The sequence below is a fragment of the Melanerpes formicivorus genome, unplaced genomic scaffold, assembly GCF_026170545.1.
Source record: "Melanerpes formicivorus ecotype bairdi unplaced genomic scaffold, bMelFor1.0.p_v2 SCAF_20, whole genome shotgun sequence".
Taxonomy (NCBI): domain Eukaryota; kingdom Metazoa; phylum Chordata; class Aves; order Piciformes; family Picidae; genus Melanerpes; species Melanerpes formicivorus.
The window spans coordinates 8,568,699-8,585,660 of record NW_027142372.1 but is presented as its reverse complement, the minus strand read 5'-3'; the positions used below and the strand labels follow the sequence as shown (position 1 = coordinate 8,585,660).

Below are 16,962 nucleotides of genomic sequence, written 5' to 3'. Positions count from 1 at the left end.
ACCAGGCACATGGGCACCGTTGCCTGAACCACTGGAGCTGGCACAGGGAATTGTGGGCCTGCTGGGCTGCTTTGTTGATGGTACCCAGGGATGTAGCCCCAGCATTTGAGGATATAGGTGAATATTTATTTAAAATATAGCAATACCACTTTGCTCCTTTACTGCTTTCAGGAGTCTGCGGGTCCCTCTTCCAGGGCACAGCAAAGCAGCATGCTGTGATGTATTGGGAGGAGCAGACCCAGCTCCTGGGCCTCTGGTGGGGACTAGGCATATCCATGCAGAGTAGAGTTGATTTTTTTGTAGTGCTGTATCGTTGTTGTCCAAAAGTGCCTTCCCACAACTGTATTTTGAACCCTGTGTGTTGATGTGAGCTGTAAGGAATTCATTCTGGATGTTGGGGCATAATATGGAAAAGCTGCCGGAGTCAACTCACAGTACCAGTTCTTGTTTAGGGACCAGTTTGGTTTGGAGTTGCCATACAGCTCCATTGTTTCCCTGCTTTTCCTGATACCAGAAAAGAATGCCTGGATTTCCTCCTCCTCTCTCTTGTTCTGCAGTTAAAGCAGGGAGGTGGTTTTTCTAAGAGGGTACCTGCATTTGACCAGTGAATCCCTGGTGCTGTGGAATTCATCTCAGGATTCCTCTTTGTTTTAAGTGTTAGTGTGGAATTTTCCTGCCCAAGCTAGGGCTGTAGCAGCTGGGGTGGAAATGCCGTCACTGCCTTGTTGCAGGGCTGTTTGAGTTCATGGTGACTCTCATTGTCACCTCAGAGCTGGGAGGGGTGGGAAAGTAGGAGGGGAGCTCAAGTGGGAGGTAGAGGCTAGGATGCTCTGGTCTGGTTGAGGAGAACGTAAAACCCTTGAGTTGTGTCCCTTTTCTTTCACCACTTGTGCAGACATGCCCACAGTACAGAATCAGAAGGTTTGATGCATGTGCTGTTTGGATTCCACCATGTCGAGTTGACAGTCAGGGTTTTCTGTGGCGGTCAGGGTCCTTCTGAGCTGCTGCTATTTATTTCCTTTCAGCTGCCTCATGGCTTCATTCCTGCCTCTCTTTCAGAGAGGGCATCACAGCCCTGTCCCACCCACTCCTCGCTGTCTCATGCTTGGAGAACAACGGTTACAAAGAAAATCACCTGGGGAAGTTTCAGGCAGCAGTAACAAAGCCTATCTCCACAGAGGGGAGGCTAATTACACAGCTAATTAATCCAACAGATGTCACTTTAAATGTCTGTTTCTTTGCAATTCTGTTGCACACATCATGCTGGTTAAACAGACTTCATGGACCCGGTTCAAAATGCCTGCACAGACTGCTGGAAGCTGCTGGTTCAGCACCTGGTGTGTCCTGTTTGCTCCCTGAGGTTAGTACTGAGGAATGAATCTCAGCGAGCTCAGTCCAGACTGAGCTCCAAACAGAGTGTGCTGGGAGAGAAATGCTGCTTGATAGCTGTGTTGGGTTTGAAAGCTCTGAATTTGCAGATGCGAGTGGTGAAGAGGTTGTTTACATTCCTGCTCTGAGCGCAGAGGCGAATCAGAGGAGACCGGGTCCCACTGCACCAGGAGTGCAGCTTGGCCTGAGGAGGAGTCTGGAATGCTGAGCTGCTCCAGTGGGGCACCAGCTCAGACCCAAGGCTGGTGGAGAGCCTGGAGCCATGTGTCTGTCTGACATGCACGTGGTCTGCCTGGTTACACAGCCAGCACCTCCTGGCCATCTGCGGGGTTCCCTTACACTGGCTCCCTGGAGTGAGAAAAACACAAGCATTTCTCCAACATCCTGAGTAACTCTTTGTTTTAAGGGCAGGGACCTGTCCTGGCTGTCCCTTAAGAGGAAGGAGCAGTTCCTTATCCTTTGCAGAGCTGGTCCCCTGCTGCTGAAGTCCAGTGGTCACTTCATGGCAGCTCTTCTCATCTTTGCTGAGAGTCCCCTGATTGAAACTCCTTCGTTTGACCTCCAGCCTGTGGGATTAGGGGACACCTGTAATGATACTGTGGTGGCAGCACTGGTGGTTTTATACGTAGGTGCTATGGTATTTTCTCTCCTTTGTGGTGTCTGCAGGCTGTCAACACTAAGGCAAGAAGCAAATGCTGTAGCAGTGTGTCCATCACTTGAGGTAAACTCTCCTGTGGTCAAACACTGCCCCAGTTTGAGATTGTGATTCTGAAACATCTCATTTCCTGGGTGTGTGTTCTTCTGGCTCGGTCTTTTATTCCACTTTCATACTAGCAGAGTCAGGGGATTCCCTGCTCCTTACTGAGCAGATACCTTCTGAGTGTAGGAGACTTGCATTGTCTGCAGAGCCAGACCAGGGCCCGCAGCACTGTGCTCAGAAGATGGCTGCTGGAATGGGGAGAACAAGCCCAGTGCTCTGGGTATAACACAAAAGTCAGTTCTGAAGACTGTGAATTGAGCTGCCTGGTGTGTGGGAAGCAGCAGAGATGCAGCTGAAGGGGAAGTGTCTTTCTTGGGGTCTCCACATTATCGGTAGATCACAGTTGGTGCGCTTGATTCAGTGTAATGGATGTGTTCTCATTTCCCACAGCTGATGAGGATTATATCAGCTTGGTTTAACAGTCTCATTTTCTGCTCCCAGTGCACACTTGTTTTAATGTGTTTCAGTTAATGAGGTAGAAGAGAGAATGAGGTGTTACTGTTTATGTACAGACAGCAAGTCTGTGCAGAGGACTCTGGAGCCCGTGCGGTCCCTTCCCATCGCTCTCCAAGGGACAGCATTAGCTGGCAGTTATAGAAAATTTATTGGCTGTGGTTTATCCAGGTAAAATTTTTCCCAGTGGTGCACAGTTCTCTCTCATGCCTTCCATATGCATTATTACAGGCTATGAGACATGTCGCTAGCAGCCTTCTGTGAGAAGGGCTGTCAGCAGGCTGAGGTGGCCGGTGTTGTGTCTCACCAAACACTGTGTATTTGATATGGGCAAAGCTGCTGCCTTCCACCTCAGGTAAAAAGTTCACATGTGCCCTGAAGTAATTTATGGCTGGGGCACTTTGTTCCTCCACTGTTTCACGGTGGTGTTTGCAGGTCCCAGTCAGGGTCAGGGCCACTTAGTGCCAGTCATGGTGCAAGCTACTTCATTAGCTGATGCCCTTAGAGCATCAATCCAGCATTGTCTCCTTCCACGGGAGGGTGTGCCGTGAGGTGCAGTAATGGGACCCTTGCTGCCAAGGCTCAGGGCTGCATGTCGAGTGCCCTAATGAGAGGGATTTGACTCTACCTTCCTGAAAAACAGGTTGTCCTTGTGCTGATGGCAAATATTTGCCATGGGGTCGGTTGGAGCTGTGTTTTTCCCAGCAGCATCCTGCCTTCCCAGCTGCAGCCTGGCTGGCTGCTGGTGAGAAGAGCCTATAAATAAAGTTAACGCTGTTATCTAATTCCTGGCCAGGTGCCATGGGCTGGCATCACTTGGCTGACAGCACGCCTGAAAGGCCCTGCACATCGTATTGTGTTTGAAGGTAAAGCTGCTGTTGGTTTAAGCGGGAATTAAACAATTACCGCGTCTTAGTTCTCCCCACCTTTGGTGGATTGACTCTATAAATTGTCAGCCTGTTGACATTTTAATGTGAATTATGTCATATGGTATCCCCTTTGATTTCAACATGCCTCAGTTTGTAAATACACGAGCCTCTCAAAGGGTTGTGGTTAGCGTACACGCAGGAGGCCTCAGGGTTTTTGGTGGGGAGGGAGCACGGCGCTCGCTCGTCTCTCGGCAGCGAGTGTGCCTGGCACGGTGTCTCAGGCTCCGCTGGGCTCCAGCACGTGCAGCGACGGCTGCGGGGGAGCACCACGCGTTCGGGCAGCTCAGAGACCACCAGCTGGGCTGCTGCCCCCCTCAGAATAGGGACCCTCCATGTGTGGCTGCTTCCTGTTGCTGGTGTTTCTGAGCCAGCTGCGGGAACCAGGGTAGTGTTGGTGCCCTGTAAAGGCTTGGCACTAGACTGGATTTGTGCCAGCAGTCACTGTCAGGGTGCAGATCCACTCCTTGATCATTAGTGTGTCAACAGGGGAGGAGCTGCGTAGTCATGCCCAAAACTTTTTGAGAGTTAGGGAAGGTTTAGATTGGACATTAGGTTGGACAATTTCTTCTCCAAAAGGGTCATCACCATGTGTGCCAGGGAAAGGAGGATCCTTGGGGAGGGTAAGCAGAGGCGTGAAGAAATGCAATGAGTAATGCCTTCCTTCAGCTATGACTCTCATCCTCTCCAGCAAACGGCCCAGGGTGTCCTAATTTGGGACTCTGGTGGAATTGCTCACAGCTATGTCAGGTTAGGACCGTATTTGTACTTCTGTGAATGGTTGGAGAGTGCACCTGCCTGTGGTACCTGCTGATGAGCCCATAGTCGATGCCCATAGGAGGAGGCTTGAAAAAAAAGACAGTAGTCTTGGTTAGTTTTGGCTCTTGACCACCGGCTGTGTTACTAGAAATGGAGCAGATGCTGATGCATGTGCCCTGGAGGAAGTCCTTTGGAGAAAACTGGCTGTTCCAGAGCTGTTTCTTGGTCATGCTTTGACCATGCATGGGAGATGTTTGAAGATTTTGGAGTCCTTCTGTGGGTGGTGGTTTCATGTCATGGCCTCTGTCTTACAGACAGCCTCTCTTGACATGCTAACCCTGAGCAAGGATCTTTGCAAGGAAGTTAATCTCCCACAGTCACAGAAATTAGGATCTTGGGGATACTGGAGTCTGTGGAGTTACACATACAATGCCACTTAGGGTTTAAGAATCTGTCATCTCCTTGCATTTCCTGCCATGAGTGGACACTGCCCCCCAAAAAAGATTTTGCCTCTTCTATTTTATTTCTGAATTGCAGGAATCAGTAATTCCTTTTAATGCTGGTTAGTGCTGCCTTCATAGTGTTCATCATTTACCCTGTGTGTGTCTCTGCAGGCTTCGTATTGTGGATTACAGATCCAGAGCTGCTAAAACAAATAAATCCCATGCCTGGCTTTTCCCAGGAGTTCCTGTACATGTTCATGGCACATGCAAATGGATGCACTTGAACAAAGGGAGCACCAAAGAGCAGAGACAAACATCTGAGGTTTAGACTGGATGTTAGGAAGAAATTCTTCATAGAGAGAGTGATTGCCCATTGGAACGGGCTGCCTGGGGAGGTGGTGGAGTCACTGTCATTGGAGGTGTTTAGGAGGAGACCTGATAGGGTGCTTGGTGCTGTGGTTTAGTTGATTAGATGGTGTTGGATGATAGGTTGGACACGAAGGTCTCTTCCAACCTGGTTTATTCTATTCTAGCCTACCTCAAGTTTTAATCTGTTGGTCCCAGTGTGCTTCTGCAGGCTCCATGTCTTCCATTTCTGTAGGCTGTTTTGGAGGGAATAGCTGCAATAATATCCCAGTACAGAATTATCCTGCATTGAATTCTGGTTTGGATGCACAGAGGGAAACGTACATAAACATGACCATCAGGGTTCCAGATGGAGCAACAGAAAGCACCATATGAACTTGGGAAGCTCCAGCTGCACCTTCAGTAGGAATCTAGACAAGTGCAGGCACTGAAACCTTCTTCACATCATGTCATGCTCAGTGCTACATGAACCAGAGGCTAGAGAGCAAAAAGAGGTGGTGGTGTTGGGGTGGTTGTTTTGAAAAAAACAGAGGGAAAATTACAGCCTGACCCAAAGAGTTGTGGTACCTTACCACGTGCTTTGAATTAGGTCTCAAACTCCTGCTCTCAGTTACAAAAACTGATACTGGAAGGTCCTAGGTAAGGGATATCTTACTGCATCCTTGTGTTTGAAGTGTTAACTGCTGAGCTTGCTCAGAACAGATGTACTATTTCAAGTCAGCTTTTATTTAGCTTAAGGTTGTGAGCACTGGATTTTGCTTTGGCTTTTCCTAAAAGTGGAAGAAGCCTGGACTGTTTGCCAAGCATGATCGTATTAGTTGTTTGGTTTCCCATAGATGAGGTAAAAGGATTGAACTGAAATCTCACTGTAATGCTTGCTTGGCTCTACGTGCAAGTGTGTTGTTCATTTCAATCACCCAAGTTTCCAGCATGTTTGAGTCTGCTGCAGCAGTTTGGAAGCCTTGCCTGTTCCCCACTTGTCTCAGAAATTCTTTAATTCAGCCTCTCAGGACCGGGGGGTTGCATTTACCATTACTGTTTGTTGAGATTATGGAAAACACTGCCCCTATTCCTGCTAGTCTTGCAAGTCACAAGTCTGTTGTGGATGACCCAATTCATTCATAGTCTGCAAACTCCTTGAAGGTGCTTTATGTATTATGTGGGCCAGAGAGTTCTGCTGCTGTGAATTGCTATGGGTCATTGTCTTATCCTTTCTGGTGGAACCAGGCCTGCAAATTTGTGCTAGGAACAATTGCGTGCTCAAGGACTGAAGAGATGTTTCAGTTAAATTTGGAGACGTTGTTGGAAGGCTTCTCCTCACCAAGAACTTGGTGGCTTCCCTCACAGAGAAATTTCTTAGTGGTGTGGGGTAAGGAGCAATTGCCTGAATTTATACACACAATTCTTAAGACATGTTAGGGTCCATCCAGTTCATGGAAGCTCTCGCAACCACCTTAAACACAGGAATATCAAACTTCAGCTTCCCTTAGTTCAGCCTTTTGTATGCAGGCATTATTATGTTTTTTAATTATAAGTATTTACATACGTATTTTTCCAGTAGGATTCTTGCCTCATTCTGTGAATGAGTAATTATTCTGTTTCTTTTTATCTTCCTCTTTCATTACATTGCCCCGGGCTTTGTCTAATACAATCCAAAGCTTTCACTGAATGAAGAATTATTTATTTTCTCATGGGCATTTCTGTGGTGCTCTGTGTTCTGTTTGTGTGTTTCAGAGACACTTAATGAACTTACCTTCACAGTGCTTGGCTGAAACCAGACATGCTCCTGTCCTTGTGTTTGGGCATACTGATGCGCAACAACTGCATCAAAGGTTGTGATCTTGGCTGCACAGCTTGGTGTCCAACCCTGCAGTCTGCACCTCTGAAGAAGGGCTGCTCCTCTGGGAGAGCTTTGCTGACTTAAGTCTGGCTCTGCCAGTTTCAGGGAATAGTGTGTGAAGGATTCCTTTGGTTATCCCATCTCCCATGTCACCTGCTCCTGAAAATCCTTTTGTCACCCACTTTTTCAGACTGTCACAGCTACACCACCACTGCTGTTGTCCTGCTTCTTTTTTGTTGTAGCACTCCCAGAGGGAAGATGGTACCTTATCTTTGTCCAGGACTTGTCTGTGACCTGGGCTGACCCTGTAAGGCCAGCTTGATCAGGGGCATTAGAAAAAGAGGTGGGATGCTGGTGAAGGGAGTAGAGGTTGGTGGTGATCTTGATGCCCTGCCTGCTGAGGGTGTGCCACCATACACCACCACAGGTGGAGTTGTGCAAGGGCTTTGTGTCTGGGGGGTTTCTGTGTGGCAGGAATACTGCGGTGAAGCAGGAGAACGGAGTCCTCTAGTTGACTGGAGAAAGTGGAAGCCGTTTCTCTGTGAGGACCGTGGACGAAAGATGATCTGTTGTTCCTAAATGCATCCTTGTTGGCTCCTGTGAGGGGAGGTTGTGTCATCTGTCTCTTCGATATTGATATCCTTCGATTTATGGAGAGGATTAAAAAATTGTCTGGTGTATTGTTGTTGTTATTGTACGGTTATCTGGTGGGATTCAGTGTGGTACATTGCTGTAGGAAGTTATAAAGGAGCGATATGAAAACAAGGAAATCTTCAGTCTATCATCACGCTTGTACCTTCTCCAGAGATAGATGAAACATTAACTGCTGGGCGAGGGAAGTTAATCTGTGTCTGTAGTATTTTATTAAATAACATGAACTCGCTGCGGCTTGCTGCGGCAGCTTCCATTTCCCGCCTGGCTTTATGGAGCGTTATTACAACGGTCCCTGGCTGCGCGCGTGTCCCAGGGAGGGCTGCCTGGGGGCAGTGGTGCTCCCACTACCTCCTGTCCTGCCTGGTCCTGCAACACCTGAAGCTCCTCGCTTCCACAGCATTCCTCTCACTGCTGCTTAGGTTCTAGCTGCTGGGGCACCTGAAGCCAAGCTAGAGCATCAGAAGGCTGGGAGGGCTTGCTGGGGGGAAAGTCCAGCCCCTTGTCTGTTTTGTGTGCCAAGAGGTGGCTGCCCCCACTGTTACAGGATCCACTTTCCTCATAGCAGAGTTTCCTTGTGCCACTCCCCAGGTGGGTGCCTCATGGGCCATGGTGAGGAGCACCCTGGTGCAAAAAGCTCCTCGGGCTTTTCCAGTGGAGAATGGTGGGTTTGTTCTCAGAAGATGTAATATGGGGAGTAAAATACCATTAGTAATTCAAGTAGGCTTCACACATAGAGAGGCTGGGACAGTTGATTTTAGTCTGGGCCAGCATTAACATCACCAGAGGTACGTGCTGTGCCTTCGAACAGGCAGAGCCTCCTTGGAGATCCCTCACAGCATAACATATGGATCGTTCCTGCTGCTGCTGCTGGAGGAAATAATGCATCACCTGTACGGGTAGTCCTCATCTTGTTCTGCGTTGGGAAAGCCTTTTTCAATCACTCAGCAGCCACATAATTACAATATGGACAACAGATTTTTATCCTGCTGTCTTTTCAGGTTCCCCCCAGCCCTTTTTATTAGATAATTTGCCTTTTACCCAGTGATTTTTTCCATATTCATAGGCTGCTCTGGTTCACCTGCCTGTTCACAGCTTAACAGCTCATACTGAACTTATTCAAGTACTCATACAAAGTACATTAAAAAAAGGAAAACAACTGGCTAGTGGGATTCTTGAGCCTGCCTTTGGTTACTCTCTTGTCTTCATGTTCAGCTGTTCTTTTCCAGTTTCTTTTCCCTAATCCTGGGAAACACAAGGCTCCCTGCCTCTTGTCTGTCCCCAGCACAGAGAAAGGAGCAGGCTGGAAGACCTGACCTTCTCCTCAGTGATGTTGCTGAGTCGTGGCAAACAAAACTTGCTGTGTTTACAGCTTCATCCTGTTGCTGCCCATATAGCACTTTGCTTTTAAAAACAAAGTGCAGCTCTTCTGTTGTGTTTCTCCAGGGATGACAACAGCCCTGGAAATACAAACTGACAAACCCAGACATTTTCATGAGGAGCAAAATGTCATCAGTTCAGGCTTTGGTTGACTTGTGAGAGGAACCCCACCATCACCAAAGCACTGTTCTGCTCTGCAGAAGCTGCTGTGTGAAGCTCAGCTCATGGCTGACATCCCTCATGTCCCTCATGTGTGGCAGGAGAGTGCACGTATGTGAAGTTTATTTGATTCGTATTTGTCAGAGCTGCAGAAGCAAGTGGCAGTAAGGTGCCCTTGCAGGCTCACAGGGTTGTCCCGGGTCCTGTGGTGGGAGCCATGGCTGGAGCAGGAGCATGCAAGGTTGAGGACAGCACTTTTCAGAGCAGCTAATAGGAAATGTACTCTCAGTTGTGCTCTGGTTTTATCACTATAATTAGTAAGATCGATGCACACACTCCTGTATTCATCCTCACATAGAGCAGTGCTTATGCCTCCCTGGGGAGAGCTGTGAAGACTTCAGGGATCTGGAAAATTCTCTGAAGTTGCAGGTGTGCAAGAGTAGATCTGTTGTGACTTCATCTCTTGTCGTGCAGTACTGAAGGAAAGAAAGTGTCATGGCTGTAGGAAGGACCCTGGGTGCAGAGTGCTCCTAATACAGGTGGAGAATGGCATCTCTGGCTGCTACTTCAACTCCCCTGCACCTCTACCCTCCCCCTGGGAGGTTTCCAATTGGCCAACCATGCTGCTTCCCCTTCTCTTGGGCTGGAAAGGGATGGCTAGCACAGCCAGGCAAGCACAGGCCTTCTTACCATGGACTTTGTTCTTCCTGGAGTGCGTGGGAGGAATCTCATATTTCCCATGGTCCCACACAGATTTTCATCTTCTAACAAATGATTAATTAGTTCTTTCAGGTCTGTTGCACAACTGAAAGGGTGTGTGTGGGGGGGTGAATACAAGTCCAACCTTTCTTGGCTCTTGTTTTCTGTTAATCTCCGTTGGTTTTTGCTGGCTGACCCTGGGGGACAGTGAATATGTGGGGATGCTGCTCATCACCGTCTGCATAAACAATGTCCTCGTTAAGAGCTGATGGGCTTACCCAGGCCCCATGAAGAAGTTAGCTGCCAGAGCTGAGCTGAAGCTGGGACTGTTGCCTCCCTCTGGGCTTTAGCCCCTCCTCATTAAGCAGGTCCTGGCTATTGATTGGGAGCTTGTGTTTGGAAGAGTCTTACTTACTCCATGCATTATCTTGACAGATTGATCAGACCTGATTGAGAACCTCTTAAAGGAACGAACAGCTGTAATGGGAAAGTTGGACTCTGTCATCCGTTAGGATGATTCTGGGAGCGAGAAGAACGAGTCTGACATCTTGGAGCAATTGTATTTACAATTAACATGGCTGAAAACGATTGCCTCTATTGATCCCCCCTTCCTGCAATTACAGCCCCATTGTTTACATTCCAGCACTTCGGTTATAAAAAGGAAATTCAATAATTATTGCATTATTTAAAGTTAAAGTGCCACAGAGTTTGCTGGCTACGCTTGCTGGTTGATTTAACGTTCAGTAAAATCCATGCTGAGCTCTCCATCTTTAGGCTGAGCAATATTTGGCTTTTAATGAGACTTCAAGGGCTGGTGGAGCAAACTCAGTCTGCTGAGTAGCTTTTGGGATTGTTTATGGGGGAATCCAAAAGCATTTCAGCATGGCACGCTCCAGTCTCATGGCCAGCAGGTAGAACATGTACGGCCCATAATCTCTGCCTGGGTAGGACCCCATGGAGACAGCTCCATGCTAAAGGGGTGATAGCTGCTACTAGGAGCTGCCCAAAATTTTTGTGCCTTGTACATTATTGCTGACCTTTCCCCAGGTATGGTAGGTCTATTCTCTCCTGTCCTGAGTGTTTCTTTGGGGCCCCTCTCTCTTTGAGGAGAGTCCTTGGTCTTGTGCACAGTGACTGCATTAGCACAATCATGGTAGTGAGGGCATTCACTTAACACCAGACAGGTTTGGAGGGCATGGACAATACAGATTCAGAAGGAGGGATGTAGGGGCTGGCTACTAATTGGTGTGGTTGTTGCCATTCTGTGTGACTCGGGGACTTACATCTTGTATCTCAGCCTCTTTGGCAGGAAGGAAGACTGCATTTCCAGCCTTATTGAAAGAAAACTAAAGATCAGAAACCAAAAAGGAAATAAAAATCCCTATTTGTTACGAAAAGGCCAAGAACAGACCAGTCAGCCTCACCTTTGTGCTCGACAGATCCAGGAACCTTTTACAGGGGCATGCAGTGATATGACAAAGGGTGTTATCTGAAAGAGCATAGATTTAGATGAAATGTAAGGAAAAAGCTCTTCACTGTGAGGGTGATGGAGCACTGGAACAGGTTGTCCAGGGAAGTTGTGGAATTGATCACAACTCGGGGTGCATGAAGCTTTGAGTAGCTTGGTCTAGTGGAAGGTGTCTCTGCCCATGGCAGGATGGTTGAAATTAGATGATTTTTCAGGTGCCTTCCAATCCAAACCATTCTGTGAAAGTCTTTTTTGTACTCATTTTGTGGTGGTGTTTCTAAAGGGCATAAGTGATACAGAAAAAGCTCTGGCTGGAAGTGGAGGAGTGGTGCTCACCATTAGGGCATTCCAGTTACCACAAACTACACTGTAAAACCTTGTGGGCATGCGATTCTGAACTGCATGGTTGGCAATGTGTGAGATGTTACATAAGAAGCCGGAGAGGTTGGAAAGAGGGAAAGGTTTTGTAACTCTCCTTCTTAAGAAGCAGTAAACAATTGCAGGACATTGGTGGAATACAAAAGAGCATAAGTTCATCTTTTGAACTTGCCATATGGAGAATCAGTTTTTTTTTTCCCCCATTCAAAACATCTGGGCTGGGGGGTGCTGTGAGCACTCCAGTCCTTTCCAGCACAGCCAGCATGGGTCCTCACTGTGCCGTGTCGGCCCCGCATCCCCATCAGCACCAGGAAATTCCAGCTGGGGCTGCAGGTGTGAAATGAGAGCAAGACGGATGGGCCAGCACTGACTTTTATGGAGTACTTGGAACAGACTGGGATCAGACAGCTGCATCCATATGACTTTAATTAAAAATTCAGATTCTTCTCTTCCAGGATTGTGTGATTTATCTCATGCAGCAGATCAGAGGCACATGGGGGCCAAGAGACGCTTACAAGGCTTCTGAGGTCTGCTGCAGGGTCTCGTCCTTTTCCATGGTGATCTGCAGGTTCCCTCCAGCTCTCGTGCAAGGGTCACATCTCATCTTGCTCCCCAGGAGGGCATTGACACAGGTGTGGGTCTCGCTGGCATGTGAAATGTTTCTGACCAAACCTGTTATTAATTACTCATGTCTGACTTCACCCTGAGGAGGAGACAATCCCTGGGCATCCTTCTGTGCTGAGATGCACCTGTGGAGCCTGAAAGCCTCCAGCACCTCCTCCTGGACATGACTCTCTGCTGGGTTGGCTTTCACAATAACCTTGTGTGGCTCGAGGTCTTATACAACCTCTACAGTGCTTCCTGGTCCTGTGTGCTGTCACAAGCTCCTCAAGGGCCCCACTGGCTCTGATCTTGTCACTGATGCTGCTCACAAGAAGTAAGAGTGGTGCAAGGCTACAGTGGTGCTCCCTTCCATAGCTTTTGTAAGCCTTCAGCAGATTTTTGGCTCCTCCTTGCTCAGCTGCATGTGCCAGTGTGAATTTTACCCATTTTAATAGAGCAGACCTTGTGCTGAGTTCAGTGGTAAGAGGAGTGTTATGTGTGGAAAGAACCTTCTCCAAAGATGTTCAAGATTTAAAACTTTATCTTGAAGTTCTTGGTAGTTGAGTGGCCTCTGATTGTCCTGTAATATAAGCAGCAGCTGGAGAAAGTGATCAGAAGTGATCTGGAAACGATTTCTCCTGACTGCTAATCAGTTATCCATGTAAGCAAGAAAGGATGTTTGTGTGAAGAGGGATTGGTGGACTCACTTTGACTGTTCCCATTAGCACTCTCACACTGATCTCCCATCAGCTGTCTGGGATCTGGGTCACTGCTGCCACTGGTGATGCTTCTAAGTCAGCAGGTGGTGAGGAAAGGCTTTCTTTTTGCTCATGCTGGTTTTCTCTTTGCTACACAGGGTTCATGAGATTATTGCCCCGTGTTGGGTTTTGATCCCCAGGCCTGTCACTTCATCTGCTTTTCCTTCCCGTGGACACCTTGATGCATGCAGAATTCTTGTTCATGGGAGAGAGGAGCAGGAGGGCACAGGCTGCATGTAAGTGGGCAGTTATGGAGAGACTGCTGCTTGTAGAAGGGGACCATCCTCAAGCCTACAGAGAGTTTTCTCATGTTCTGCTGCTTTTCATACTATCAAGACTTCCTGAGAGTGTAGATGGGATCTCACCACTTGCAGAGGTGGTTGCATTACAGCTTGTAGGCCAAGGGTTTGTGAGATTCCCACTGCTGTCAGTATGGGTTTGTCCTGAACAGCTTTTAGGGCCCTCCAAAGGGGAGACTTTATGCAGGATGAAGTTAAGATTGCATAGAAGTTGGGCCTTTTTCCTAATGAATTATATAGATCAAAAGCACAAGATAGTTCAGAGTGGTTGTTGCATCTCCCCAGTGAGCTGGGGTTACAGTTTAGAAATGGGTTTGGAGACGAACATTGTGCCTGTGGCAGGGAGGGTTGTAAGTGCACGTGACTAGAGGCTGGGGCTCCTTATGCAGTGGCTGTAATAAACTTAATGCAGAAGAGGTTCTGAACAGGCACAGAGTTGACATCATTTAAAATTTAAAAGGCAAAAATTAAAAAGATTCTTAGAAATGGCATTACAAGGTGAGCATTAACGACAGTAGGAGCGACAAGGGTGTTAGGTAGGAGAGTTCATTACTGTGTGACAGCAGAAACGTGGATCCTCAGTCCTGGTTACAGCCATTTCATCGCCAAAGACCGTGGTCTGAGAACATGGGGGTGAGGAGGGGCCTGCAGTCGGAGGGATTAACACAGCTGTTGCCTTGAATTCCAGGATTATTGACAAATACGGTGGGTGAGGCAGTGTTAGGTGTTAAAATAATCCAGCTTCAGGGTGTGTGAAGGATGGAAGTGGAGACAAAGGAAAACTGAGTATGGTCTTGTTCCTGACTTTGTTTAAAAATCAGATTTCCATGGTCATACGCTGCAAACATTTATTGTGCTGTTATTTATTAGAAGAGAACAATTCCAAGCAGAGAACAAGGGCTGGAAAGTCTGTCCAGCACCGGTCAGCTTGTCCCAGCGCACACATGCTCGCATTAGCTTGTGCCAGCACCCATCTTGCCCTCACTGCTCTGCATCCCTACCCTCAGCACCCATTATTCTGCCCTCCTCCTCCTGACCTGGCTGGTGGCCACGTTGAAGGCTGTGGGCAGTACTGGTGTAAACACCCATGAGTAGTCATCTTCTTTCCTATTTGGGGCACTGGGGGCTCCACACAGTGCAATCCTTGAAAGGGTGGGTTGCTGCTTGCTGGCCCCCAGCGCTCTGCAGCACATACAAGCACAAGTTCTGATTCTCCTGTTGCTTATTTAAACTGTCTCTGTCTTCAGATCTTCCAAACGTGGTGTCTGCTTCAAGCCAAACCCAAAAGAAGGGGGACATCATTATGCAATACTCCCTTAAACTGGCCCAAAAGGCTGTTTGAGTAGATCATGTGGGGCATGAGTGCAGTTTAATATAGAGTCACCTCAAAATAACTTTTTTACTTGTGAGAAGCTGAAGGAGATGCTCCAGCGGCCAGCAAGGTAGTGCCAGTGGCACCTCCAATGCAATGCCAGGCTACCCACCTCAGTGGCTCTCCCCAGTGGCTATTCCTTGGTCCAAGAGATTTATTCATTGTCTTGCTTCAGTGTAGCTGTGCCCAGGGGAGATCGTGCTGGGGTATGAGGAGCAGAGCCAGGGCTCTTGATGTTGAGATAAAATTGCCAAACGTAGCAAACTGGTGAGGAGCTGTTGTTCTGTGGGGAAGGTCTGTGGTGGAGCTTGGGCTCAGGCAGTGCAGGGGTTACAGCAAATGAAGGAGATGAGGTCTTTGAGCAGGATCTTGCTGCACTAATTGCTGCACTAGAGAGAGAGAGAGCATGGCTTTGTCCGGAGACCTGAGCACTTCCCAAGTGCAGATGGGCAGGATTTGGTTTGATCTGCGTGCAGGAGTAGGTGTTGTGAGCAGCACGGTGCTGCAGTTAGCATACGTACGGGAACAGCCCCTGTCCCCTGGGAACTGTACTCGTGAGCCGTATGGTTTCCATCAGAGCGTTCCTCTGTCTGTTTCTGATTTAAAGTGGAGCTTTGACTAAACCTGATCAATATTTTGCATGCCATGCGTGAAGAACCAGATGTTGGAAGTTTCCTATTGTTGAGAGGGAGGGGGCAAACACACCCCCCCCCAAGACTTGCAGAAATCAATGTTCCCTGACAGAATTTGGTTGGTTTTCATAGGAACAATATATTCCTTTGATTTTCAACCTGATTTGTCTTCTAACAAGGTTCTAGTTTAATATTTTGAATTTGTTTTCTGTGATATGGGTAAGTTCTCACGAGGGGAAAGCTTAACAGCATGATGGACATTAACTACACATACTTGTCCAGCAGTTCATCACTCCCAGCCTAGCACAGGCTTGTCTGTTGTGTTGTCTTATTCTGACCTGCTCCTTTCTTCTGCTGGAAGTCTGATGTGAATCAGAGGAAGATGTGTGATGTCATGCTATATCCGGGGTGGACTTGGTGGTGTTCTTGCCCTCAGGTGTTTTCTCCTCCAGCTCAACAGGCAGATGAAACTGACCCAAGTACAAGAGATATTTGAACATGCATGGAATGGGAGCAAAACAAAAAGAGCAGAAAATAAGACACATTTATTAAACTGTTTAAAACAAATGTTTTCCTAAAATCCACTTTTAAATGAGACTGTGCCTCTGGTTCCCACAGAGACCAAGTCCTTAGTATTTCCTTGAACCTGTGACCAGATTTTTCTCTAATTGCTCACTGGGGGTTTCCTAAGCCTCTCACAGAAGCTGCTCCTGAGCCCCTTGGCACTGCCTGAGCTTCAGCATGGTGTTTGTAGGACAGGGGCTTCCCCAATCTGCCTCTTGATGGATAGAGGACAAGACTTGCTGTGTTTCTTCTGGAGCAAGACCCTGGGGCTTGCTGCACTTCTCCTGGATCAGGACCCCTAGCCCTCAGTGAGATGGGGCAGTAGGGAGGTGTTATTGCCAAGATCAGATGAAAGCAGGGCAGAGCCAGGCAAGTTAAGCCAGGTTGTTCGAGGCCAGTCATGAGGCTCTTGAAAGCGTCTCACTAACCTTAGCTTTTTGTGTCTTAAGCCTTTTCTTTCTTTCTGGCTCAGGAAGAGGGTAATTTATGCAAACAATAGAAATGAGAGGAAGAAGAAGTTCTTATGAGGGAAAACAGCAAAAAAATCTTTTGAGGGCACCGGTGGGATTAGTGCCCTGGTGGATTCTTCAAATATTACAGTGAATTTAATTAAATACATCGCAATCCCAAAAGAGGCTGGTCTAATTAGCCAGATCTAGAATACATTTATTCTCTTCCCTCGCCCTTCCAATCAGAAGCCTCAGCATCAGCTCCTACCCTATTTTTAATCATTCCTAGACTCAGAGGGCTCTCCTTCTTCCGTGTTAGCTAAGCACACAGCACGGGGTAATATGTGTCTTTAATCTTATCTTAGCTGTAACTGAGATAATACACGTCAGAATTTTTACCAGAAGGTCCTGGCTGCACGTAGGCAATATTTTTGATTGACAAACCTTGAGACCACGTCCGAATCACCTTCCTTATATGCCCGGGGCCCTGAGGATGCTTCACAAGATGACCTGGAGGACAAGAAGAGGTCTTGAGATAGGATGGTAGGAGCTGGCAGGGACTGTTGCTAAGCTGAAATGTAGGTGTGTGATGGAAACACCAAACAGCCTTCACT

General features: G+C 47.7%; 1 protein-coding gene across 1 annotated transcript in view; it reads left to right on the top strand.

The window, feature by feature from the left end:
* ZFHX3 (zinc finger homeobox 3) overlaps nucleotides 1-16,962 on the top strand; it is a 108,519-nt gene that overhangs the window by 15,532 nt on the left and 76,025 nt on the right.